Here is an 11,178-nt window from a genome sequence, read left to right as displayed (position 1 = left end):
TGGGGAGGGAATGTAGGTGGTGAGGTGAGACTGGTGGCGAGGCTAGGTGGGTGGGGAGGGAATGAATGTGAGGAAGGCAGACGTGCTGGGAGTGACTACATGAGGGGAGGGGATACGTGTGGGGAGTGATTTCATGTGGGAAGGGGAGATGTGTGGGGAGTAACTGCATGTAAGGGGTTAAGGTGGGAGACGATTGGGAAGGAGAGTGCCACTCTGAGGCCACAAGCAGGTAGTTTGTATGCGGGGCGCGGCACGCTGCTCCAGTACGGTTTAGTGCAGAACAAGATTCTTATTTCCTCTCCCAGTATATCATGGGTGATGCATGCCGCTACCTGCTCTATCCTCCACCTTTTTACCAATTTTCGAAATTTCACCGAATTACTTATTTTGCACTCAAATGACACACTTTGCCGAGAAGCCTCAAAAATGTGCGGCAACGCAACGTGTTCATAACAGGTTTACTTATGGTGACGTAGTACGGCAGATCGTCTAAGACGCCTTTCCTTTCCTTTCCTAATGTACACCGCATCCAGTGTGATAAACTGTGTATCAAAAATATCACGACAATTACTCACCTGTATTAGCAATGAAATTGACATCAATTGTTCTCCGTATCTGTAATACAATCTGCGTGAGTTCGTTTCTCTTATTATATCTCTTATTACCTTATTTATGTTACGAAGAATATAGACTATCAGATCGAGTAAAAATGGATATTTCTTGCAATAATGTTCTTTGGATAAATTTAACAGCATGGAATTAAAAGGAACAAATAGCTGCACAGTGACTCGAGGAAGGAACAGATCTCTGAATACTGCATTCATGGTAAGCACTAAACCAGTAAGGATTATTCATTATCTACAAAGGAATATACATTAGTGTTATGGCCACAGTATGTGTAGTATAATTATACTGGGTAGATCATATCTGTTGTCAACCAACCCAGAAGTTGTGCGATTTATGTCTCGTGGAGTGAAAGTTGAGAAACAGTGTTTGTTATCTGATACATAAACTACACTAGCATGGGAGGGGTTCATTATTTTTATTGTTATTACTTTAGAGGGTTCATTATATTTATTGTTATTAGCTTAAGGGGTTCATTATTTTTATTATTAACTTAAGGGGTTCATTATTTTTATTGTTATTACCTTAAGGGGTTCATTATTTCTATTGTTATTACCTTAAGGGGTTCATTAATTTTATTGTTATTGCCTTAAGGGGTTCATTAATTTGATTGTTATTGCCTTAAGGGTTCATTATTATTATTATTATTATTATTATTATTATTATTATTATTACATTCAGGGGTTCATTAATTTTGTTATTACCTTAAAGAGTTCATTATTTTTATTGTTATTACCTTAAAGCGTTCGTTGTTTTTATTGTTATTACCTTAAGAGGTTCATTATTTTTATTGTTATTACCATAAGAGGTTCATTATTTTTATTGTTATTACCATAAGAGGTTCATTATTTTTATTGTCATTACCATAGGGGTTCATTATTTTATTGTTATTACCATAGGGAGTTCATCATTTTTATTGTTATTACCTTAAGGGGTTCATTATTTTTATTGTTATTACCTTAGCTAATATATATTTTAGTCTCTGACAATGTAACTCAAAGACCCTATTAAGGTGCATTAAGAAATGAACTTATTATGTAATGAGAAGCGGCTATACTGAAATGTTATAAATATATGTATTTGATTTCGGTCGTATGTATGTGGAATAATCAGCTGATTTGTGCCATAATTAAGAATTATTGTCTGTAGTTATCACTGAGAAATTGTAAACTTTCGTAGGATACAGTTAGGGGGAGATTTATCATACAGGATGTCGGAAAGTGACAATTGGTAAATACTCGATCCATATGAGAAATAATTCTTCAGAGTACTCCATTCTGCAAATCTTAATGGCTCTAAGGAAATATCCACTTCTTACAGTATATCGAGCTTCTTTATGGGGGTCAAGACCGGAGTAAAACTGCATGAGATTGTCTTCATTCGTGGGTTTACGGTATTCTTTGCAAGCAAGATTCTCTCTTTATTTAAAGAGAAGCACATCTATAAGCGGAAGTGCCTCGTCGATTTCTCCTCCAGTAAAAGTTTTTGAGATTAGTCCACCTGAATGAGATTTTCCTGTAGTTATAATTGATGTTCTTACCTCTGGCCGTGATGATCAAGATGTCTTCTACATGGTATAGCTTGTTTCAAGGAGTTCCATATAAAAAAAATAGCAAATACTTCACTAATTTGCCCATTACCATACCAAATTTCTGCCTGACAGTGTACCTTTAAATGAGAAGCAGTTGTACAGGACACAGCTCAGTAAGGTCAGCAGTACATTTAGCTGGCATGAGTTTGTCAGAACTGTTCTTCCCTTCACGTCTTAAAAGAGTTAAGTGGCTTGTGTGGTGGGTACTGTGGCGAAAAGAGTCCTCACATCTAAGCTGGCTAATTTCCTGTCTTCTGTGTTGATGTTTTAACCCTGTTAAATAAGTTGCCTGAGTATCTAAGACGTTCCATATTAATAATACCAGTAAATTAGAAAAATGTTTGGCTAAGATGCTTGCCAATTTGTGAAGCGCACTGCCTGTTCCTGAGATAATAGGTCTAGTAGGAGGGACGTTCATTTAAAAAAAAATTCGAACATTTGGAAATATCTCTGTGATAATTCCATTTTTCCTGTGTATGGGATAGGCCATCTTGAGAGATGGTGATTCCCAAGTGATAGAAACTCCTGCTTTGCTGGAACGAAACTTTTGAAGTTCCCGTAGCTGATAAACTTTTAATGGAGTACTTAACAATATCCTCATTCCTCACTGAAGTATCTCAACTCAAGCCGACAGATTTCAACACACTGTATGAAAAACCATGTTAAGGAATGTGTCAGGAAAACATTGTTCTCACTATGTAACAATTATATAAAAGAAGGTAGCAGCACATTGCTGATGTATCCAATTTTGTTAAATAAAAAATAAAAAAGTGCATAGCACTAGCATAAAAATCTAGTACATAGTTACCGGGTGATCTGGTTTACTAACTACCGTTGCCCTTAGTTTCGCCACTCAAATGTCAGAACTGATGTACCGTCGTTTTCTGAAGATACGTCGTCAACATGTCCATAACACCTTGTCCCCGGAGTCATACTTCTCTCAGAGTCATCAGTGTAGGAGCTGCTCAAGGTTGCGGAATCCCCTCTGACCTCTTTACTAAGTCCCTGAGGAGTTTCCTGAAAAATCCTCCGAGTAACTCAGCAAGAATGTTATTTCAAGATCTCATCTGACTCGCGTCTCCCTAGAAAGTTTCGCTTTGATATTACGAATCGCAAGACGATCACAAGGAAGCCGAACCACTGAATCTTGGAGACGGATCCTGGGCTGGTGTGCGGGTCGTGACAAGACTGGAAGGGGCGTGCGGGTGCTCACCAGAGCGTATATCTGCGTGACGAAGGCTTCTAAATTAAATTCCTTCAGTACCTCGAAGGACATGTAGTTGGGTGCACTTATATTCTCTGAAGAATATTCTGCATGGTTTTCTCATGCAGGTATTTGATGAGAAGGCAACGCATATGTCGGAATTTGAGCTCTTAGGTGAGAGGAGGTCGGCTCGTAGAGAAGCCTCACATGCCCTCGAACATATAGGAAGACTGCTGAATGAGGAAAACTCATTTTTCAGTCAGGACGAGAAGCTTCAGAAGATGCAAGCCAAGCAATTAATGAAATCCAGAGTTTCAATACTTACCTAAGCATTCGCAAACTGCTTGCGTGTGAGAGTGGAGAGTTTGTGACTGTGTGGGTTAGTGACGAGAGTTGGTCACTTGTGTTTTCGAGTGGGGAGTTTGTAACTGAATGTGTTAATGTGATGAGTTTGTCACAGTGTTAGATGAACAATTTGTAACTGCATGCGTAACAGTGAATAGATTGCCACATTTATTCATCTTCAACAATGCCAAAACAAAAAAAAATTGAAAAATAAAGGAAAAAAATTGCAATATTAGAGAAACACTTGTTCTGATTTGACCTTGAGTACAGGTAACATCTTAGTGAATCTTATCTTACATTTGACCTTGAGTACAGGTAACATTTTAGTGAATCTTATCTTACATTTGACCTTGAGTACAGGTAACATCTTAGTGAATTTAATCTTACATTTCCTTGCCGTCAATAAAGCAAAATCATCTATCACATCATCAGAATCAATGATTTTCCCTATATAGGCTTATTTGTACTTTGTTAATATATAATAGGCTATATAGAAATGAAGGATTCTTCTCTTATGTTGGTGCAGCACTGTTTTGGGCATTAGTGTCACCTTCTTTAGAGGCTCTATGGTGTCACCCCCTAAATGGTGTCACCCCCTAAATGGTGTCACCCGGGGCGGCCCGCCCCCCCCCCCCTTACGACGCCCCTGACGCTAGGTGACAGTGCATGGAGAAGATATTGAAGATAATCAGCAAGTTTGCACATGTAACCAAAACTCTATAAATAACAACGACTGGCTTGGTTCACTGACTTTTTCAAATCACACTTCAATATATTTATAAAGAGAAAAAGGGTAACGTTGTCATTTATTAAGTTATCGTTATTTCACAGCTATCGGCTGAACTTTTTTACTTAATATCGTCGTCGTCGTCGTCGTCGTCGTCGTCGTCGTCGTCGTCGTCGTCGTCTGTTCGAGGAAACATTTCCTCAAGTAAACATCGAGAAATTTAAAGTGATAATTTTTTATTAACAAAAGTGTTAGAAAATAATTCACTAAAAATGTTTAACAAATGTACATATATGTTTTATTCTCTCTCTCTCTCTCTCTCTCTCTCTCTCTCTCTCTCTCTCTCTCTCATGTGGGAAACAGCCTAAGTGCATATATATATATATATATATATATATATATATATATATATATATATATATATATATATATATATATATATATATATGTCGTGCCGAATATGTAAAACTGGTCAATTAGCAAGAACTCATTTAAAATTAAGTCCTTTCTAAAAAAATTTCTTATACGTTTAAAGATATATTTTTTTCATTAATGTTAATGTAAAAATTTATAATTTTGCACTAAAAGAATCTTAGAAAACTTACCTAACCTTATTATAACAAGAACAATTTATTTTAGCCTAACCCAACTAAATATATTTTAGATTTGTTTACAGTAATTTAATACTAAACAAACACAGTGAAATATATTTTTCTTGTTAGGTTCAGAATGATTTTGGCGAAATTATTGCATACACAAATTTTCACTTGTCCTATATGGCAAGATGAGCGTTGCTATTTAAGCCAAGATCGCAAGTTCTGCCTATTCGGCACGACATATATATATATATATATATATATATATATATATATATATATATATATATATATATATATATATATATATATATATATATATATATATATATTTAATAAAAACACTGCGACTAGCCAAGGGCTCGAACCCGTGTTGTTTTGGCCCGCCTCATGGTGAGTGAAAATCACCCACACCATCGTATGTCCTCGGATCACGGTACAACACCTAGTTCTGCTGGGTGCGTAATCTTTGTAGGAATGGGTGGCCCTGTGGGTTAAAGCGTCGTGTAATTTTCGCTCACTATGAGGTGGGCCAAAACAACACGGGTTCGAGCCCTCGGCTGATCGCAGTGTTGTTTTTGATTAAGTACCACTCGTTCTTGGTTACAATACGATAAATACTGTTTGTAGAGGCTAGTAGAATGAAATGAGCTGAGTCACCCACACCATCGTATGTCCTCGGATCACGGTACAACACCTAGCTCTGCTGGGTACATGATCTTTGTAGGATTGAGTGGTCCTGTGGGTAAGAGCTTCGTGTGATTTTCGCTCACCATGAGGCGGGTTAAAACAACACCAGCTGTAACTCAACTGAACTTCTTCCGTCAAGAGCTTGAATAGTAATCTATTCTTACCCCCTAAATGTCACAACGTCTATGAACTCTGAGAGGTGAGTGGGGGAAAGTGTTGCATGGGTTGAAGAGTAAGGAGAAAGTGTTGCATAGGTTGAGGGGTGAGGGAGAAGTGTTACATGGGTTGAGAGGTGAGGGGAAAGTGTCGCATGGTATGAAGGGTGAGGGGGAAGTGTTGCGTGGGTTGAGAGATGAGGAAGAGAGAGAATGTTGCTCAGCTTTATTCATGCCAAATATTCCTTTCTGATATGCTAGTCTGTGGCAGGAAAAATATGTTGGACTCGTTGAAAAAGGAAAGTTTTGAGGGAAGATTGAGATTAGTATAGAAGGGAGAGAGGGTGTTTGAGTTTTGTACTGATATGTAAGTGTAGGAGTTAGTGCTGAGGGAGTAAGGATGTTGGAGTTAGTACTGTGAGTAGAGGTATTGGAGTTAGTGCTGCGGGAGTAGTGGTGTTGGAGTTAGCACTCAGGGAGTCGAAACAGTATACTAAGGATGTGGAGGTGATAGAATTAGTATTGAGGGAGTGGTGGGTTTGGAGTTAGTACTTATGGAGTGAATGTGATGGAATTATTACTGAAGGCGATAGTACTGAGGAAATGATGTGGCTGAAATTAGTAGTGACAGAGTGGAAGCGCTGGAGTTAGTGTTGGATGATAGGGGAAAAGTTGGAGTATTTAAGGTTCAGTGAAACCGATGTATTTTTGAAAGTTTTGCATATTTGCATTTGCCACTAGCACATTCTTCAGGGTTCTCAGCTACTGGCTGCAGAGACTGATCTCAGAAACCGTCCATGACAGTAATAACATGTAAAGCAAAACCCAGTGAACCCCTGGGCCCTGATATCAAAGATGTTAGTGCTAGCCAAATTATCAGATATATGCCGATGTCTAAACAAATAACACACTCAACTTCATGGAGAATAGGTCCAAAGAGAGAGAGAGCTCTTCAGAGTCAGTACAGAGAATCCCCACCAGGAAAGCTTTAAATGCCCCACTACACATCCCAGTCCTCACAAGATGAACCAGATGCAGCATACAGAACAGTGAAGGCTGAAGAACAAAACATGACATCTAAAAGACTCATATTCTTCTGAAAACAATTATGTCCCTTAAAATTCCAGATTCAGCAACAATGTTGGGTAAAAGAGATATTCAGTGCGTTTCTCGGTTTTATATGCCGTGTCTGAAGGCAAAAAATTATTTGGAAAGGCAATTAAACTATGAATACTCACTTGTTTTGTAGAAAGGAGGCGGCGACTAGCAAGAGTTTGTTACCTGGAAATATTAAATAATATCTGAAGTTCACTATATAACCTGAGGTTGTGAAATATTGTGACTGTACAGCAGCCACAACATTTCATACATACAGTGCACACCTTGTATGTTCAGAGGAGTGTGTGCACTCCCATTCAATTGGGGTACAGCATGAACCGCGGTTACTGAAGTTGCATTTCATCTATGCACCACCAGGCAAGAATTCTTTAATCGCCAAAATAGGAGTAAAGTGTATATCTGAGAGATGCACACCTCTGAGTGTATATACCTTGTGTTAAAACGGGGACTGTGAAAAAAAGTCTCGGTGAAAGTTGCTAAATGATGCTACAATAATATTACTGGACATCTTCGGCCTTGATGGAAAGATAGATGGATAGATAGATAGATAGATAGATAGAGAGAGAGAGAGAGAGAGAGAGAGAGAGAGAGAGAGAGAGAGAGAGAGAGAGAGAGAGAGAGAGGGAGAGAGAGAGAGAATGGCTGACTGACTGCAGAACTGTCATATATTGGTTAGGTTTTTCACTTGATAAATATCTACCTAGAAAGAAATGTTATCCAATAAATGCTTGTGTTGCAACGTGTGGCTCCTCACTATCGTCCCCTTAACGCCACTTGCATCTATGTCCTCCGTTAAACTCCCAAGTCTCTTCATATCTCAGTCCCTCTTGATAACCCATCCATCTGGGTATGTCAAACTATAACCTAAATGACTAAGCAACGAACACAGCAAAATTAATTATACCTAGTCATCTCCCTATAAAGATTCGGGACTTTCTATAAAGGAAACTTCTTTCTCAATTCTCTGTCACAGAGAGCGCTGCAGCACGAGCTTCTTCAAAAATGCCCTGAAACATTAATGGAACAAGCACCAGGTGGTGTTCTCACAAACTTTGTCCAAGGTTTTACCATTTACTCAGCCTTTATCTGGCAAAACGTCTCTTGACGTATCAAAGAGTAGGATCGGGGGGAAGGGCGATAGAATCAAAACTACCCTAGCGTGTTTTCAGATGATATAACCCTCTCTAGGGATCATTCAGAGAGCGTTGACAAATTCTCATTTGCAGATGACAGTCTTCTGAATCGTTATTGCAACCTTTTTTTTTATATGTATATATTTTGTTTCTGTTTTTGGCTATTGTGGAAAATGTTTGGACAACTCCCAGACCAGTCCTCAGCTTTCAGTCCATTATTCAGGTTTCTGTCAGCGGGGAGAGTGGGGAGGACAGGAAGTGTTCGGTTGTATTAGCATGTTGGCACTCTCGTGCACACACACAGCTACGCATGTACATACATGAGCCCGCAAACTGAGGCATGTTTACGTACATAAATATTTATCGGTACGCACGTAAATACACATCTGTAAACACGGTTCGTCCATAAAAATACACGTATGTAGGTACGTAAACACACACGCCAGCACACATGTACGTACACAAAAGCACACCATCAAGCATGTACATGTAAACAATCCCACAATGAAACAATTGTTCCAGAGGACATGAACAATGTTATCATAGCACTGTTATGCACAGCTCGCCACCTTCACAAGTAAATGCAGTGTTTATGTTTGCTTGTTTACTGATACACGTCACTTCCAACCTAAATCATCTACGATACCCGTCACCTCCGATATTCATCTTCCACTGCATTCGACATCTCCAATATGCCTCAATTCCAATATACAGTGCTTCTCATTTTTTTTTTACATTGGGTTAACTTTATTTAGGAAAGATTTTCATGAATTATCTGAATGGAGGAAATTAATTTTCTCGAGTTTTTAAATTTCATTAACAGAATTAAAGCTTCTCTGTGCACAAAATATCTTGTTAGCAATATCCTGTTGGTCATGAGTTTGGATATGCTGCTGTAACTACCAGTTTCTCAGAAGTCTGTCTGGTAGTTACAGCAGCACATCCAAACTCATGACCAACAGGATATTGGCAGTTTTGGGAACGGTTGTCACGTGATAACTACTTGAGAACAATGTATAGATGAGCACTGACTATGCTGGCAGGTCCCTCTCAAACTACTGTTACTACTACTGCTAGTACTACAACTACTACCACTGCTATTACTACTATCACTACTGCTACTACTATTACTGCTGTTCTACTATTGTTGCTACTACTATTACTACTACTACTACTACTACAACTGCTACTACTACTACTACTACAGTTGTTACTACCCTCTCGCTACATGTCACTTAGTTTTCAGCACTAAACTCTATATTACTTCATTTTTAGATTTCTCGGTGTTAGCACTGAAGAAGATACTCGTGGTGCAGCATTTCTTTAATAAGTATCTTGAACTGTACGAATGTCTCTCCACACTGCCTCCCGCTTCCCTAGCGCTGTATGAGCCCTGTGGCTGTAAGGATAATAATAATAATAATAGTAATAATAACAATAATAATAATAATAATAATAATAATAATAATAATAATAATAATAATAATAATAATATAATGTTTGTTTCCGCATTATGCTGATAAAACTGACACTGCGCGAAAAGTCGTATTAATAAAGCCTTCTTTTGTTTGTCTTCAAAGATTTTTAAATTACGTGTCTCCTAGAAAATTATTGCAGTTCGATCCTCCAGAAAATTTTCATGGGGTACATGAAAATGATGGAGTAATTGCCTCTTCCTTAATATGATGCAGGAATATTAACCCCTTCTCACCATCAGTTCTCTCTCTGTCTCCCTCTCTCTGTCTCTCTCTCTCTCTCTCTCTCTCTCTCTCTCTCTCTCTCTCTCTCTCTCTCTCTCTCTCTCTCTCTCTCTCTCTCTCTCTCTCTCTCTCTCTCTGTGTCTCTCTCTCTCTCCTGCTACTCTCTCGTAGTACATATTTTATTTGCTCTAGTCGAAGTTGACCTGGCTGCAAGAGTGGTGTCTTGCGTAACATTAGTGGAAGGATAATCGTTCCTCTCTCTTGTATCGTTGTACGACCCGCGGTCGTTAAACGAGCCACATAAACAGAAAAGCTGTGAGAGTATGTTAAACACCTCACATAAAAAGAAAAAAAGATGAAAGTCCAACGAATATAAATTTAATCCTCTTACTGACATCTTAGTTTAAAACGAAAATGCTCGCAACATACCTGACGAAAGTGGGACGCATCTATTTTGCGCCGTGTGAGTTTACAGCAAAATAGTCTTGTATGATGAGCATGTTAGGGAAACATTTTTTTTTTCTTTTTTGCTGAAATTCTGATTAACCACAAAGTATGTTGTACCTCATTTTAATAACGATAAGTAAAACCTTTGTTCTTAACGTTGGAGAGACGGTCCCTTCCGTTACCCAGGCGCCTTCTTCCAAATTATCTAGGAAGGAAGGAAGCCTCTTAAGAGTATAAGCAAGCACACACAGTAGCTGAGTCTCGACCCCCTCAAATACAAACTGGTGAGTACGCATACACATACACACACCGGATTCCACATTTGGAAAGCTACGTGGAAAATCTGAGAGCGGATTTGAACGTCGTTTTTAATTCCAGATTTTTACCGACGTTATAAAAGTTAATTATGTTTATTTTTTCGCTCGAGTCGGTGGTGAGAGGAATTCCGGGGAGCTTCCTTCATCATATATTCATAAGCTCGTCATAAGGATATTGACACAAGTGTTGGGTGGCAGTGTTGGGTGGCAGTGTTGGGTGGCAGTGTTGGGTGGCAATGTTGGGTGGTAGTATTGGAAGCGTGATGGGAAAAGCATGCGAGCACCACCCACAGAATATCTTTATTTCTCTCTTTATTACACGACACCATTCACAGAATATTTTTACAGTAAGCTCTCTTATAGAGCTATTGTATATAGTGCTCTTGAAAGAGTCCATCAATAACTGAACATCACGTTATTCAGTTTTCATTGTACTTCTCTCAGTAGCATTTACAATAAAAAAAATACCCCCTGTAAACAGCAGCTTTAAAATAGAGCTTAATCTATTCGTTTAGTTATTATGAGACACC

The 11,178-nt window shown here is 38.5% G+C and overlaps 1 long non-coding RNA gene across 1 annotated transcript in view; it reads right to left on the bottom strand.

Moving 5' to 3' along the window:
* Positions 1-4,376: 4,376 nt before the first annotated feature.
* LOC138853051 (uncharacterized) overlaps positions 4,377-11,178 on the bottom strand; it is a 53,959-nt gene continuing 47,157 nt past the window's right edge. The window contains exons 2-3 of the long non-coding RNA XR_011392298.1: positions 7,171-7,213; positions 4,377-4,690 (exon numbers count right to left, since the gene is read on the bottom strand). This is a non-coding gene — a long non-coding RNA (uncharacterized lncRNA). The remainder of the gene's footprint in view (positions 4,691-7,170; positions 7,214-11,178) is intronic.

The sequence above is a fragment of the Cherax quadricarinatus genome, chromosome 21 (assembly GCF_038502225.1).
Source record: "Cherax quadricarinatus isolate ZL_2023a chromosome 21, ASM3850222v1, whole genome shotgun sequence".
In the NCBI taxonomy this organism is placed as follows: Eukaryota; Metazoa; Arthropoda; class Malacostraca; order Decapoda; family Parastacidae; genus Cherax; species Cherax quadricarinatus.
The sequence above is the reverse complement of the archived record's forward strand: the minus strand, read 5'-3'. Positions and strand labels throughout refer to the sequence as shown.